This window comes from Eleutherodactylus coqui, chromosome 13 (genome assembly GCF_035609145.1).
Source record: "Eleutherodactylus coqui strain aEleCoq1 chromosome 13, aEleCoq1.hap1, whole genome shotgun sequence".
Taxonomy (NCBI): Eukaryota; Metazoa; Chordata; class Amphibia; order Anura; family Eleutherodactylidae; genus Eleutherodactylus; species Eleutherodactylus coqui.
Window position 1 is genome coordinate 47,195,711 of NC_089849.1, and position 17,811 is coordinate 47,213,521.

The following is a 17,811-nucleotide window of genomic DNA, read 5'->3' on the forward strand; positions in this document are numbered from 1 at the left end:
CCGTTCCTCCTGACCTGCACACCAGGCTCTGTCCACTCCATGCTATGCAGCCTTTGCTCGCTCACTTTTCGCTGACCATAGAGTGCACAAGCACTCCTGCTCCATTCTTTAAAAGGCCAACATGTGATTACTATTCTGGTCCCCTACTAATTTCAGTTCACCTCTGCCTATTAGGCATCAACCACCTAAGAAAGATGCCTAAGCAATTGGTCTGCACCAGCCATTGTGACAAAGCCCCTGATAGTGTTAGCTCCAGTTCTAACTCATGCTTGACTTCTGAGAATGCTGACTTCAGTGCTCCCTGAACTCAGCTCTAGACTTTGCCATTGCTTACTGCCTGCCCTGACTTTATCTGGACTTCATTCCTGCACCTATGCCATCCGTTCTGACCATCACATATCTCACCCCTGTACTGCAGTTCACAACATGCAGTATTGCATCTTAGCTCTGTGCAGCATCAGCATCCACACTACCGGGACTATCTGGATAGGTAACGGCTTGGGGGCTCTGGAGCAAAAAGTGTATGCCAGTTGGAGAGGTCAAACGTAAAAAGCGGGGCTTCCTAAGTGTTGCCTCCCTATATTGCCCTAAGTCAAACCGGTGTATGGCAATACTGATCTACATCTGCCAATCTGACACACTGGCCTTCATTTTGGGTAGTTACTCAATACTAGTGGTACATATACGCAGGGTCATATGCATACAGTATGTAAGAACTACAATCTTTAAGACTTTGCTTCCTGGTTTAGCCCTACGCTAAATCTGTTAGTGGCTCCACATCAACTCTAGTAGGAGTCTTTTTATACGGTATGAATGCTAGGAAATTGCACTGTCCACGCTCAATAAATAATGTCAATGCATGCCATGTAATCTCTAAGTTTCCCTGGAAATGCAAATTTATTGAGCAGTTCATCGTATGATAACAGCTAAAGGAGGGGGACATCAATTGAGTAGTTGCTGAGGAACCAGCTTCATAAAAATGCGTTGTCGAAAATGCATAACCCCTCTAAATTTTCCCTTTTGTTAAATTGCATGCGTCTCAAGCTTTGTTATTTTATCTCTTGTAATCTTTGAGAAGCCCTTAAGAAAATGTATATTTCTGTAAATAGATTCTGGAATTTTTTTTTGGCAACCTTTTCAACTTAAGAAGTATAGAGTTCAGTTTTAACTGGGCCAACAAACTGCTCTCCAGAAGTCATGATTTACTATCCATCTATCTCATATCTATCTATCTCTCATATCTATCTATCTATCTATCTCATATCTATCTATCTATCTATCTATCTATCTATCTATCTATCTATCTATCTATCTATCTATCTATCTATCTATCTATCTATCTATCTATCTATCTATCTCATATCTATCTATCTATCTCATATCTATCTATCTATCTATCTATCTATCTATCTATCTATCTATCTATCTCATATCTATCTATCTATCTATCTATCTATCTATCTATCTATCTATCTATCTATCTATCTATCTATCTATCTATCTATCTATCTATCTCATAAGCTTGAAACAACCACCTATCCTATTAGCCAATAACTGATATCGCTTTCATTTAACCCTTTGAGGTCACAGCCAATTTCCATTTATTTCATTTTTCATTCTTTCAACTTCGTCATTCAAAGCCATAACTTTTTAATGTTTCCATTGAGCTAGCCATATGAGGGCTTGTTGTGGGACAAGTTGTAATATGAAATTATACTACAAGTTGCTTTCAAGTTCTAAGGGCTCCTTATTTTGTCTTGGGAATAGGAGCAGATAGAAACATGGGGACACATTTAAGAAGACGTGGGCATTCTTCGGGGATGAGTGAGACAGATGGCAGCATCGTCCAGTGCATAGAACCCATGTGACAGCGGCTTTCAATATTTAAAATGACAACATTCTTGTTCCAAAAACAGTGTGTATTCATCCGTTTGCTTCACTTGCATGAAGATCTGAAGGTGTGGAAAGTTTCATCCAGGTGGGTGCCACGAATCCATTAAGACAATGTTCCTGATCTTTGGGCGGCCGTTATTCGGGGGGTTCTTTATGACAACTTAAAAGTGGTTCATCAGGCTCCCTACTCACAGGACTTTGCACCTAGCAGTTTTGGGCTTTCTTTTAATGATAAAGGACACGCTCTGTGGTCGCACATTTTCCAGTTGTTGCTTCAGTTCTTGCAGCAGCGATTTCTTTTTTTTTTTTTTTTTTTATTTCTGAGCAAAGCAAATCCCTAAAGAAGCCTTCACGACGTTCATGCAATCATGGCATTGATGTTGTGAAAAATGTGTACGGCAAGATAGAGATTATTTTGAGAAGTGACAATACTTTCAGCTTTCTGGGGTAAGTAGTTTTTTGGAAAGAATTTAGGAGACCTTGAATGCACCTTGTATTTAAGTACTATATTGAGATATGTATAAAGAATTGCTCTAAAAACGCACCTCTTCAGGGAGGCATACCGCATTCCCTAAACAAACCCCTCTGTACGCCACCTGATAACATGCTCCCTGACCTACTGACTGCAATCCTTGCCAGCCATCATAAACCGCTCCTGCAGTCATACCGTTTCTGCCGTCACACGGCTAAACATCTGACCATTGTCTATGTGTATAACATCGCTCACTCTTCACCTCGCCATACAGTGCACATCTCCAGCCCCTTTACCTTCTGTATCACCCCACTATTCGTAGTATGTAAGCTCGTTGGAGCAGGACCCGCACCCCTATTGTTTCCATCAATTGATTATTATTATTATTTGTGGGGAAGAATGGGAAATAAAATGCAATTCCGCTGAAAGAGAATCAGGTTTTCCTTAATTTAGCCATCATGTCTTTGGTCGGCCATTTTGACAACCAAATGAGTTAACAAAGATTCTTGTGTAGTAATTGTATCTCTATTTTAACTAAGCATTCTTCAGCAATGATTTAAAAAGAGAATTACTGGACCTCTTGACTTATCAAAGGCCAAAGAAGTTGCCTAATGTGTCATGTAAACTTAGATGGCAATATATGTCACTGAGCTAGTCATACATCACAGGCTTTGGCATATTTACAACCTATATTGAAGACCTGTATAGAGAAGAATAGCGTGAATAGAAATTGCTGAAAAAGTCAATTAATCATGTCAAATTTGTTGTTCCTTTGTGTAAAAGTTTCAACCCCTTGTAATAAAGAAAGTCTGCTGCCATCACAACTCCTTTCTGTGTCTCTACATCTGTGATTGTTCTCAGCAAGAGAAACCACGTAATCTTGTAGATATGATACCTTTTAATGGCTAACAAAAACACATGATGTAATAATAGCGAGCTTTCGTACCAACGCAGGGTACTTCTTCAGGCTTATGGATTGGATCTGAAGAGGCATGCATATTTATACACACTTATAACATACATACTTATGACAAGGCACAGATATGGATGTGATTGGTTCGCACTTAAAAGGAATTCTGCAATTATTACATCATGTATTTTTGTTAGCCATTAAAAGGTATCATATCTACACATAAGCCTGAAGAAGTACCCTGCGTTTTTACGAAAGCTCGCTATCATTTCATCATGTATTTTTGTTAGCCATTAAAAGGTATCATATCTACAAGATTACGTCGTTTCTCTTGCTAAGAACAATCACATTTTGCTCTACTGGCTAACACGGTACCAAACCTTTGTTTTCATTCTACATCTGTGAACATCGTTCTGCCTAGGAGTACCCATGTACTTCTCCACTCATGCTGTCTTGGTGAATAAACACTGAATCTCCTCCAGAGGAAACATTTCTAGGACCTTGATTTTCAACATCCACCCGCTGTTGCTTTTTGGTTTTCATTTTATGGCATTCACTGTGTGGTAAGTATTAAATGTCAAATGTAATCTGCAGGTCAGTACGATAACAGCAAAACTACATTTATATAGTTTCCTTTATGTTTTACTACTTATAAAAAAATATTGCCATTCTGATTCCCATAACTTTTTTTTTCTGTGCGGTCCACGAAACTTTTTATATGGTGAACATTCATTTTTATTGGTAACATTTTGGGGTACAGATTAATTTTTTTTTTTAGCAATTCTAATTCCATTTTTAGCATGTCAAGATGTCAAAAGTAAACATAAATTCTGGCATTGAGTATTCAACGTAGGATATAATAATATATTGTATGTAATATATTGAAGTGGTTGTCCAAGTTGTTTTATTTTTATGTGGACAGGCTTTTCATGTGTAAAAATTCCAAACAAACCTATACTCACCTCTACCAACTCCCCGCTGTGTCCCGCACCACAGCTCTAGATCTCCCATATGAATTATTTTGTATAAGGTCCAGCAGTCTGCGCACAGACCTGAGCAATCAAGCACTGAGCTACATGATTGGCAGCAGCCTATGATGTCCAGTACACCATCTTCTGCAAGCTGCAAACAATAAGTGACAGAAAATCTGGAGCTATGACACTGGACAGAGCGGGGAGTCGGGAGAGGTGCATATAGGCTTGTTCGTTATTTTTACACATGGGAAGCCTGTTTACATAAAAATTTAAAAACTCGGGACAACCCCTTTATAGTTCGAACATTTACAGACGCAGCGATACCATAGGATCTATCCATAAAAGTCTTGATTTTTGTATTTTGCTCCACCCACCATTTGTCCATCTTGCAGTTATAGTAGGTCTCAGACATACTGACCAGTACCCTTTCTTCCCCAATTTCTACTGGGGTGATAGGGCATACAACAATGAAAAAAACAACAATGTTCTACCCACTATATACACGGGGCTTGTGTGCTCTATTTTTAAACATTCAATAAAGTTTTGGTTTTATCTACTTTTTTTTCTCACGATAACTTCTACAATACACTGGAATTCAGTATTGCAGTGTATTGTGCCTTTAGCATTATCCTATGACACCATGCCTCTGGGAAGTTAGCTACATGATAAGTCCTCCAACTTTTTATGCCTACATCACTTAGGCCTTAGTCAGACGGGCGTTTTTTCGCGCGATTTGCGGATCGCATGTCGGATGCGCATGCGCAAATCGCGTGACCGGGGGCGAAAAATCGCGGGAAAAATCTGCACCTAGCCGCGTTAATCGTCGCAGCAAAACGCCCGTCTGACCAGAGAAAAATCGCCGTGCGCATCAAAATGCGCATGAAACTTAGACTGGCCGGCGAAAAAAATGATTTTGGTGCGCACATAAAACGCCGAACGCAGATAGGCGCGATCTGCGAATCGTCGTGTCCCATAATTTATCGCATATCCGCATAAACAGCAGACATGTGACCGATACCATAGCGAACCATTGGTTCTATATATGCGCGAATCGCGCGAAAAAACGCCCGTCTGACTAAGGCCTTAGACTGATGTTATAATTGCAATCAAATTTCATAAGTGATCTCACTTTTTACTGGAAGGTCTCCATTGTTGTTTCCATTGATTTTACAATTACAGTTCAAGCTGCTCAATAACAGTATCTGTTGGAAAAAAGCCACTCCCTTTACTAAACAGAATTCTGACATTATACAAGCACCTGCAATGCTCACATTATCTGGTATAATGTATATGTGACCTTCTTTAGTTCAGTAGATGCACTACTTTTCCAGATACTGTAGATGTGCACTGAACTGGGACTATAGCATATACTATAGCTGTAATAACTTACTGGCATACAGCTTGGCTTGCCAGTATTAGTAAATGTGCAGGAGGCTGTGCCATGAATAGAGGGGAATGTGGCTTGCCTGGATCACTGGCCGTTTTTCAACTCGATCCCCATACTGTATGAAAGTACCTACTGTATGGAGGCACTATTGCTCTATAGAGGTAGAAAGAGGGCATTTACTGTATGGAGCACAGAGGTGATACTATTACACTTGTCTTTGGCAGAAAAAGAGTTAATGGTTAGGATTCTTAACAGTTGGGTGATAACCTAATATGGAAGTTGTAATGGTGACTATATTGGTTGTATTACAGCTTTAGGTTGCTTTTAGATTAATGTATTTTCACTCCGTGTTTGGCCCATGTTTTGTGGACTTAAGTAAATCTCTGTATCTATTCGCATGGTTGTATTTTTTATGGCTGTTTTTTTAAAAATGCAGCAAGACCTATTTTTTGCCTTTTTATCTTTGTGTTTGAATTCTGTTCTTTTGGGCAAATGCTGATGAGTAATTGCCCAGTAGGAAATAAAATATACAGAGGGAAAAATAGATCAAATACTGATGAAATCTGTGACATGTCCATAATACGGATCCGTATTACAGAAACATTTCAATATTCTCATATGGAACAGGCCTTAACACAAACAAATATTATAAAGTTATGGTTACAGCATTTAACAACCTAAATGGACCAGATTCGGTACCAGGAAAACCTGGACAGATGCCAAGGCTCACTGAACTTGTAGGGTCCAAGACAATCGTGCTCCTGACAAGCTAAGAATAGGGTAATGTAGCAAGGTGGAGGGAGCTTTCCTCCGCTCCCTCCACACTTAGCGCGCCCGAGCCGCTCTGACATTGGCCACGCTAAGCCATGACCCCAGTAAGGTGGCCGGGCAGGGGAGAGTTCAGAGACACTGAGAGAGCTGATAGGAGGCTCCGCCCCCTCAGTGATTTAGTGGTGACATGGTTAGCTCATCACACATTAGAGAATGTGAAGGGGATAAGCCCCAACCCTTGGAATAGCATTGGAGAACATCAGAACATTGTAGGCATGGATGGGTACCATATAAAAGGCTGTTAACAGCGCCACTAACAGAGGTGTGACGCAGCAATGAGCAACAGAGCAGAGGCCATTTAAAGTGGCAGAGGCTGTGTTTCAAGGCAGCAGCATAGTGGCAGTTTCCCAATGTCAGGTTGCTGCCAGAGAGCGCCTGTGAAAGGTCTGCACAGCAATGAAGAAAAGACCTGCCAGAGCAGCTACTACAGCAGGCGGACCAGCGTCACGAGGAAATGGAGGACCAGCTGGACCACCAGGGTCGAAGACCCCGCCGCAGTCTCTCTCCCCATTGTTACTCAGCACTGAGGTGGCAGTGTTGAAGGGGTCTGTGCAGTGGGTGCAACGCAGACAAAGACCAGCAGTGGATGATGACTCTGGTTGTGAGTGCACTCTTGCCCTCAGGACAGTTATGTTTTTTGTAAAATTCCTGGCCAGGGTTGGGGTCATGGACTTGTGGAACTGGCTGAACAAGGTGATGTTAGCATACAGAGCTAAATTTGGCAACATAGTTTAGTGCAGGTCCTTGTGCAGTTAGAGGATAGATATGATGATTTAGTATGATATGTTGTATTACAATGGATATGGCACACCAAGGTAGCTGGGGCAAGTAACAGTGCATGGTTTAAGTCATACGTGTCATAGTGATAAAGCCACGACCATCGACATGGAGGACGGGGCTTCCGCATACTACTGAAGAGTTGTTATGTTTGGTTCCATCAATGTGGGCTGAGACATTCAACAGAAATAAGTAATCAGAAGCACATATTTAAGTGAAGGCTTATTTGTATGTATTATGTGCTAAAAGGGTGTCAGGGACATGGAATGCCCCCTGGTGCTGTGCCTATGGCATGCTAAGCGTATGCAGGTAATGAGCTTCCACACAACAATGGCAGAAGGGAGTAGGATGTGGAATCCCAGCAGCTACCAGGATGAGTGAAAGTATCGTTAGAGCCCTGCATGCAGACTTATCAGAACCAGTTAAAAGTGCATTGCCAAAGTTCAGATTGATCGGGTGTAAGTGGAAAAGGCATGGAATGCCATGTGCTTTGCTGTTGCCATTTTATGAGGAACCATGAAATGATGGCGGTACGGTATGCCAGCTGAAGGGTTATAGCTGGTAGTGTAAAATGTGAGCCGTCCTATAAAGTGCTATGTATATTATTTATGGTTTAGTAAAGGTTATTTTTCTTGCTTAAAGGGGTTGTCCCGCGAAAGCAAGTGGGGTTATACATTTCTGTATGGCCATATTAATGCACTTTGTAATGTACATTGTGCATTAATTATGAGCCATACAGAAGTTATCAGAAGTTTTTCACTTACCTGTTCCGTTGCTAGCGTCCTCGTTTCCATGGAGCCGTCTAATTTTCAGCGTCTAATCGCCGGATTAGACACGCTTGCGCAGTCCGGTCTTCTTGTTTTCTGAATGGGGCCGCTCGTGCCGGAGACCAGCTCCTGGTAGCTCCGCCCCGTCACGTGCCGATTCCAGCCAATCAGGAGGCTGGAATCGGCAATGGACCGCACAGAAGCCCTGCGGTCCACCGAGGGAGAAGATCCCGGTGGCCATCTTCAGCAGGTAAGTAAGAAGTCAACGGAGCGCGGGGATTCAGGTAAGCACTCTCCGGTGTTCTTTTTTAACCCCTGCATCGGGTTTGTCTCGCGCCGAACGGGGGGGCTGTTGAAAAAAAAAAAAAAAAACTGTTTCGGCGCGGGACAACCCCTTTAAAGTCCCGGTCTGTCTCTTACCACTGTGCCATCACAGACTATCCACCGGCTTCAGTAAACCCAAGTGTCTAAGTACACTGGTGCTGGTCTTGCAACCTGAAATTCTCAGGGGGGTTATTTAGTATTTTAGTATGAAAGCTCTATAAAGAAATCTTTACTCATTTTGGAGCACATAAAGTAAGCAGTCTTTCCATGGAGCCACCCTTCTCCACATCTTAAACATACTAAAAGTGTTTTCTTTTGGTGTTTATGATTTGTGGAATAAATGACCCCAAAATGCCAAGCAGGTGTTTTCATGTTTATCTTTGGAACATTACAATAATGGAGCCAGGTGTTGGACAACATAATAACCTTCAGCTACACCCAGTGCTGCTGGGAAGATTCGCTTATTAGACCATGACAGTGTAATTCGTTCTGAAAGGGTAATTAGCTGATGGGTGTTTGGGGCAGATTAAATCTGAGTTTTGTATAAGAACTATCTTAAAAACATATCTGACATGTGTCAGGTTAACTTAGCATTCAGCAACTGGAAACACGTGCTCATTGTAGCTCAGATAATACAGGAAAACATAACATATCTACAAAGATTCAAGCTTCAGAGCATGGTAGTTCTATAGAGACTGTTTGGGTAAGAATACAAGGAGAGAACAACAGAGAGGACACCATTGTAGGCATTTACTATAGGCCGCCTGGATAAGCAGAAGATATGGAGGAACTAATTTCAGAAAGGCAGATTTTAATGGACTCAGAAAAAGGGTAGGAAGGATCCAATGGCTGGATGTTCTTAGGGGCAGAAATGTCCAAGAAAGTTTGGAAATATTGCGGAATGAGATTCTCAAAGCACAATTGTTAACAATCCCTAAAAGAAGGAGGATTGGGAAGCATTTATAGAGATCAGAATGGATGAACATAGAACTTACACACATGCTAAAAAGGAAGAAAAATATGTTTATTAAATGGAACTGGGGGAAATATTCAGAGAAGAATATAATGTGGTCTGCAGAAACTGTAGGGCAAGTGTCAGAAAAGTGAAAACTAATAATGAATTGAAAAGAGATGCCCAAAGCAATAAAAAGGATTTGGGGGGTATGTCTAAAGAAAACAAAAGTCAAAGATGCTATAGGATGTTTACAGGTTGGAAAAGGTTGATTTGGTTAAAAATGATGTTGAGAAGACCGAACTTTTAAATTCCTATTTTGTATCTGTTTTCTCTCAGAAAGTAAATTAACATCAGCTGACCTTCCCTTTGCTATTGTAGGAATAAAGAATGCAGGCTATCTAAACAGAGAGATGGTGAGGGAACACTTAGCTAATTTAAATGAATTCAAGTCTTCAGCTCTAGATGAATTACGTGCTAGCGTACTGAAATAAGCAGCAGAGGTAATTGCTGAACCACTCGCTGTAATCTTTGAAAATTCACGGAGAACAGGAGAAGTCCCAGAAGATTGGAAAGGGGCAAATGTTGTCCCTATCTTCTAAAAAAGAGGGAAGAGGGTGGATCCAGGAAACTACAGACCTGTGAGCCTGACTTCTATAGCAGGAAAGATCTTTGAACAAATTATTGAACAACATATATGCAAGTACTTGGATGAAAGTGGAGTAAATAAACAGAGCCAGCATGGGTTTGTAACAAACAAGTCATGCCAAATGAATCTAATTTTCTTCTATGACAGAATCACTGACTTCTCTTTTCAGGAAAATGCGTTAGCCATAGTATATCTTGACTCTAGTAAAGCATATGACAAAGTACCTCAATACCATCCTTATTGAAAAAAAATGACCAAATATGGGATTGACAAGACAACTATTAGGTGAAGTCACAACTGGCTGAGTGATCGAACTTAAAGAGTAGTCATAAAGGGCTGCACATCCAATTGGAAGAATGTGTCAAGTGAGGTACCTCAAGGCTCTGACCTAGGCCCAGTGTTGTTCAACATTTTTATAAATGATCTGGATCATTTTGCCGATGACACAAAGCTGGGAGGAATAGCTAACACTAGTGAAGAGAGAGAGAGTATTCAAAAAGATCTAGAAAAAATTGAACAGTGGGCGGCGACTAACAAAAGGGTATTTAACAAGCAGAAATGCAAAGTCCTACATCTGGGCAAGAAAAATGGAAAAAGTACATACAGAATTGGAGGAACTGAGTTAAGCAGCTGGAGGAAGGAAATACTAGAAGCAATGGGATGAAACAGAAAGGAAGAAGACAAAGATTAGATATTAGAATAGAAATTCTGACAGTGAGGGTGATTACTGAGTGGAACAGGTTACCACGGGAGGCGGGGAGTTTTCCTACAATGGAAGTCTTCAAACAGAGGCTGGATAAACATCTGTCTGTGATTATTTAGTGAATCCTGTATTAAGCAGCGGGTTGGACCCGATGACCCTGGAGGTCCCTTCCAGCTGTACCATTTAATGATTCTATAGATAGTTAGTTATATAAACCATATGGATGTAGCCAAGCTTAACCCAACTGCAATAACATTCTGTGACAAATTCTGCCTTTGAAAAACTATTGTTATCGTAATACAATAAAACCCATTGTAAAATTATTGAAAGAGTAAACAAATTGTCACATTAAAAGTTATTTTATATGTTGAAAGTCAAGTTAAATTTGCCTATATTTGAAGAAGGTGGTTCCTGGTGGTTCAGTTTAAAGTTTAGCACCTTCACTACTGGCACAATTAAAGTGCCCATACACCTTTGACAGTTCTCGGCCGAGCCATCATGGGGCCAAGAATTGTTTCCTCCAGCTGCCACATACGCATGAACATTTGACTTAACCAAGCTTCCATGTTTTTAGGGAGGTAAGCCGCAGCCAGACAGCTCTGGCTTATCTCCTTGGGAACATAAAGGCCCTTTTAGATGGGATGACTGTCGGGCAAACGATGCCTGACACTCGTCCCTGCACATACTCGCTCTCATGCACCTTCACGGGAGCTTGTATCGTTAGCTCACAGTGGGGAGGCTGCAGGAGATTTCTCTCCTCTCGCTCCCCCGCCCCTCTCCATTGCCTTAACACAGTGGCCGTTCAGTACTGAATGGCCGCTATTTACACTGAACGATGAGCGATTAGCTCATCGTCCATCGTTTATGTTGGTGTCTGAGGCAGCGAAGTATTAGGGAAGACGAACCTCCAGCCTACCTTTAAGGCTGGTGAGGCTGCTGAACCTTCTCTTCCGAGCGGGCAGGTACTCGCTAAGGACAATGCTCGATTGAGTAATTGTCCTTAGCGAGTATGCTCGCTCATCTCTACTAGTGATTTCTAAGTCATTGAACTATACCTCCACACCATAGTTCAGCAATAATGATTGTTCTTGGGGACTCCTTTTGCAAAAACGGAAAGGGATCGTTCTAAAGAATCTATGAAGTTTATCAGTTTGGTTCCTGAGGAGGTTGTGTCACTACAAGAGAAACGCGTTGAACCAGTGTACTATTAGGAATTAGAAAACTAATACGAGTTTCATCCACTGCTTTATCTAGAACAATTTGGATTTTGGTCATTGGTAAACTACTCCCCATCATTCTTTGTTTCCTCGGAAACTGGGGATTTATCTTTCCTTTACATTCTTGAATGACCTTTTTATAATCATAACCCCCCTAGCGTGATGTTTTAGTTGGAGCTAATTGGATTCTAGGTATTTTTGTGCACTTTCAAATTGATGCGCACAAATGTGTTCTTGACCCTTTCTATCTGATTACCTGTGTTAGGGGAGTCAGAATCTATGGTATAGTTCCAAAAGGGTTTTCTTTATGTCCTCCTCATACATTTGAGGTGATAGTTTGCACAAGAAAACATTGTCAATTGCGAGAAGTCATTACCTTCTTGGAGGGTTTGAGTGAATATTTCCCCTTAATTGACAATTTGCTCTTATATTTTTTAATAAAACTCACTAATAAAATGTACATTTTAATATAAAAAGAAAATAATCAACACAGTGAAATTTTCTCATAGGATTCAAAAATGATTCTTCTGCTACAGAGAAACCCTATTGATTTCAATGGGTTCATTCATATCTGTGTATTTCTGTGGCGTATTTTGGTTGCGTAAAACAAAAGCGGTATGTCCTATCTTTGTGCATATTTACGCGCTGAAATACTGTCTTAAGTATTTGAAGCATATATAAATGCTGAGTGAAAACACACGCACTTGTGCATACGTATATGCTGCGTTTTTGCACAGTTTATTTACACAACCGAAACCTGCAAAGTCTAATCTGCTGTCCACTGCCTGTTGTCAAGTGATGTCCGTCCCTAGTAGCAGAAATAGCAGGATGGAGAGCAGGAATTTGAACAGGGTGATGACTTATGCTGCCCATAGAAGTCAATATAGAGGAGGGAGAGAACAGGAAGTGAAGCAGAGACATACATGGATGTGCTGTTAGAGCTATTTACCATTATTTATTCACATCTACACTCTAATCTCCTCCCCAGTGATGTCATTTCTATTTGTGTCTGTTTCCGTTTCTCTTACAGAACAAATAGTGCTCTATTTGTTCTGTTAAAAAAGAAAATATAATGAAACAGAAGCAAACGGAAAGCATTCCTTTTTTTTTTAAACCCATTAAGGTCAATGAGGGGAGGAAATGGAAAAGTGTTATTCCTCTTTCATTTCTGTTTTTACTGCTCCAAAAACAAAACAGAGAGACAAAAAGTGGAGTGATAACAACATCTAATATAAAAAAAAGTCTACAGACTTTTCGTGCACCACAGTTTGACCGCCTTGCGTGACCTTTGGTGGATGATTTTGATGTCATTAGATTTGTGACATCCTCACCACTGCCGTAAAATCATAAAATTTGAGTCTGATACATTGAGTGACCTGTGAGACAAGGTCAAAGTTCCTATGTTAAGTCTAGCGGTGCTGCTGTGCTTCAGCCAAGGAGTCAGGGCTCCTTCACACTGGCAAAGGCGATATCGGGCCGTGATTCACAGTCTAATATCGCCCTCACAATCCATGTGGAAACCCCTGGATGAGAGGCGTTTTCACATGGAAACAGTTTCACATCCCTGCGGGGCTGTCACAGCTGTGGCAGGGGATCGCGATGTTCTACCATTGTTTTTAATGGGCGGTATCACAAAAAGAAAGGACATGCTGCGATTTTTTCCCCTGCATAGCATCACAACGTGATGCCATGGAGGAAAACATCGCAAATGTGAATGAACTCATTTTATGTTCATGTAGTAAACATCGCGTCAATCTAGTATTATGAATGTGAACACATTCTTGGAACCCGCACACAACATTGTTACATATTCTAATTTGTAAATATCCGGTGGAGTTATGTACTAGCAAGAGTACTGCAGAACAACCAAATAGGGAAAAATTACTGCCAGGTTGACTCTTTAGAAGAACAGCAAAATCCTTTATTTCCACTGCATGTGGGTGCATGCTGACACCCTGGAGGTAAATATGTTAAATCAGTTAAGTAGTTTGGGATGTTTCTTCATTTGCCCACATCTCCCAATGAATAACTTCTTTCAGGGAAAGTACAAGGAACGTCACGTATAAAGCCTTAACTGCGTAAATGCTTTAAATAATCTATTAAACAGTTACATTGTAAAATCATTGCCAAAATTGATCTCTACTGCAAGCAATTTGAATAGTAGAAGAAAGCGTCCATGGCTGTGTTTAATGGGAAGCTGTCATCACCTTTGAGCGACATAAACTACTCTATGTGGCTCAAAGGTAATGGAATGGGGAGTTTGAAGAGATCTTTTAGCCAGCTGTTTGTACACTCTCTCCTATTCATTTCTATGGGAGAGCGTGTGCGCACAACCGACCGAAAAGAGTTATGCTGTGTGCGCGCACCAACTTCATGGGAGCACAGAGCAGGAATGGGGCGCCTGGTGAGTATGAAGCATCACTCCTCAGACTCCCTGTTCCCTCATCTTTGAGCCCCATAACATAGTTTATGGGGCTCAAAGCTGATGATAGGTTCCCTTTAGTAACAGGATAGGGCTGCACGGTGGTTTCATAGTTAGCATTAGGATCCTGGGTGTAAATCTGACCAAAGATAACTTTTGTATGGTGTTTGTATACTCTCCACATGTTCGTGTAGGTTTCTTCCCACACGCCAATAAGAAACTTATCATTTAACTTAAAATTTAGAGTTTGAGCACCATTGGGGACAGGGACTGATGTACATGATTACAATCTCTAGACAATACTATAAATTAGTCAAATACACTCTTTGTCAATAAAAATCAAGCACCTAGAAGAGGTTGTATTTTGCTGTAAAACTTGGCATGCATTTACATCTAATATGGAAATGAGTAGAGTTATAGTGTGATTTGATGAACAGTCTTCCCACCTGAGGGCCTAAAAGTAGTTCCACCCTCAACCTATAAAAAGGCTCTCGGAGGTTACTAATGGACCTCTTTTTCCACTTGTTTAGAGCTTGTTGACCACTAGATGCGTCTAGGATGCAATTGAAAAGATTTTGCCCCATTAACAGTTTGAAAGGGGACACATTATTGGAATGTGAGAAGCTGGATGGTCATATCGATAAATTGCCTACTGCCTGGGATTTTCTGACCACACTGTTAGGATGTGTTGGGACCAGTGGATGCATAAGAGCACACACACAAGGTGACCGGGCTCAGGACATCCTTGACAGACTACCAGAAGAGAGGAACATCCGATAAACACAAGCAGCTCCAATTGTTTTGTTGTCCCCCATCCAGAGAAAGGTGACACTATCGTTACAGCCTCCTATGTCTGTTAGATCCACTTCCAGACGCTTGGCTGAAGAACATTTGTTCTCACAGTGCTCATTACATGTAGTGTCTTTGACACTCACCCACCGTTGTCTCGATATGCGGTGGTGTCGTGAACGTTGAAACTGGACTGCTACAGAGATGAACCAGGTTGTCTTCAGTGACGAATCCAGGTTTAGTTTGGGCACTAATGACTACCATGTTCGTGTCTGGAGACCTAGGAGTGAGTGCCTTAATCCTGCCTTTGTTATGTGGCGGCACACTTTCCCCACTGCTGGTTTAATGGTCTGGGGGGGCCATCGCATACACCAGTCTTTCACCCCTATTATTGGTATGTGAAATAATAACAGCTCAGTGATATGTTCAGGACATCTCGCAGTGGCATGCATTCCTCTCATGGCAGCTTCCAAGAGGCATTTTCCAGCAGGATAATGTTCGGCCACACAAACAAGGGGGTCACAGAAATGCTTCTGCAATATTGTCACACTTATGTGGCCTTCCTAGTGGAAACATTTATCACCAATAAAACATGTATGGGATGATCTGTCAAGCTAACTTTGACAGCCTACAGGTTTACACTATCTAGAGGCTGTTACAGAAAATGTGGTTCAATTTACCGCAGGATACCATACAGAACATTTATGTCTCCATGTCTGCATGTATCTCAACTTAATCCAAGCTAGAGGTGGCCCAACAGGGTACTAGAGCCTACATGCCTGCCTATATCACATGTTATATCCAAGTTAGAGGCGGCCCAACAGTGTACTAGATCCTCCATGCCTGTCCATATCACATCTTATATCCAAGCTGGAGGTGGCCCAACAGGGTATTAGCCCCTCCCTTTGAGTGTTCAGTTTTCCATAATAAATTATTTTTTGCTATGATATTGTAATCACTTACCTATATCGAAGTTAGAATTACACCTATAAAGTTTCATTCAATTCTGACAACTCCTTCTAGGGAAGGAATTCTTTTTACATTGAATATTAATATCTTATAGACAAGGATGTACATACCATAGAGCAAACCATGATACTGCTATGGGGTCCTTGGAGATGAGTGCATCAACCCCCTTTGCTGCTGGGCAGCAAGAACATATGCAGGACTTTCCTACAAAGACTTCCAAATAGGGACTACATTATTAGAAGGTAGAGAATTTATCCAAGGGTCATTTTAAGGTCTTGGAATGGAGAACAATCACAAGATCCTCCTGTCCTGGGTGACAAAATTGAACACCATAATGAGAGTCCCATTTAAATTTTGCTATGGGTCCACATCTCTTCTAGGTATGCCACTGCTTACAGAAGTTCATTGGCAAATTGATAGAGGAGATTGACCTATGCTACGTATACATTCAGAGTCAGACTGACCTACAAACGTTCCAGAGAATCCTGAAGTAGGCCTATGTTCAAACACAGAGTTTAACTAGATCCTGAATACAATATGGCCCAAAAAGTCTAGAAGCAGTCAAAAACATTTGGACCTGACTTTGCAGCCAATCACTAACTATTCTTGGCCCTATGTAACGAGTGTCAATTGACACGCATGTTGATGAGTATTCGATCGCTCATTTGTCAGCTGATCATTGGTCCCTTTACATAACCTGAGTGTGAGGTGAATGAGCCTTTAGAGGAACATTCGGGCCTGATGATTGGCCAATTTGAAAGTACCTTAAAAGGGTATTTTGATGATATTCAGTTATCCTCTATCCACAGGATAGGGGATAACTAGCTGATCGGTGAGACTGTAACTGCTGGGACCTCCACCGTTCACCAGAACAGGAGTCCCATATGCCTCTAAGAGACTGGTAAACTGAATGGAGCAGCAGCTTTAATGCTCAGCCAATGTTTCATTCATTTTAATGGAAGTGCTGATTATACTATAGCTGAGTTCAAAGATTTGGCGATCTCCGATGCTCTCACTAAAATGAATTGGCGCACCGAAGATAGCTGAGCACTTCAATTCAGCTATTTTTGGCACTCCCATTAAAATGAATGGAGCAGTGGCACACTTTGTCAGTCTCTCAGAAGAATACGGGACCCCCGTTATGGTGATTGGTTGGGGTCCCAGCAGTCGGACCCTCACCAAACATTTAGTCATCACCTATCCTATGGATAAAGTATAACTTAATATCACTGGAATACCCTTTAGGATTTATTAATCATGATCTAATCTACAAGTAACCCATACAACCTTACTGATGATGAACTGGCAATCCCAAAACCTCGATTTTGCCAGGGGAAGATTCAGTTGGCCATGCATTTATCTTGTTGCAGCTGCAGAATACAATTATTTGCAAACTCAATTGTGAAAAGTATTAGGTCTGTATAAAGTATTTTTCAGTCATTGGAAGTAAACAAGAACATTACAATTCAATGAAAGGAAGTTGAGACATTGAAATGAGCAAGGAGCTGAAACAAAAATCATTAGTCATAGATGTAGTGGATTTTTTTAAATGTAATTTTGGCTGGCACTGGCTAAAGGCAGGCATGAGCAAAGCTGCCAACTGTCTGCAAATTCCTGCACAGTCCGTAAAAATAGGGCACTATTTTCCTCTGTTCGTAAACAAATAGATGCATCTGTGATTTCTTTAAACTGGCTGAGTCTGTGTAAGTTATTTTGATTGTAATTATCATCATTTTATAGCTCACAGTGAATGCTGGTGATGTATTTATATCAAT

The 17,811-nt window shown here is 41.1% G+C and overlaps 1 long non-coding RNA gene across 1 annotated transcript in view; it reads left to right on the forward strand.

Annotated features, from left to right (window-relative positions):
* Positions 1-2,132, forward strand: part of LOC136587927 (uncharacterized) — a 130,354-nt gene extending 128,222 nt beyond the window's left edge. The window contains exon 5 of the long non-coding RNA XR_010787518.1: positions 1,768-2,132. This is a non-coding gene — a long non-coding RNA (uncharacterized lncRNA). The remainder of the gene's footprint in view (positions 1-1,767) is intronic.
* The last annotated feature ends 15,679 nt before the right edge of the window (positions 2,133-17,811 follow it).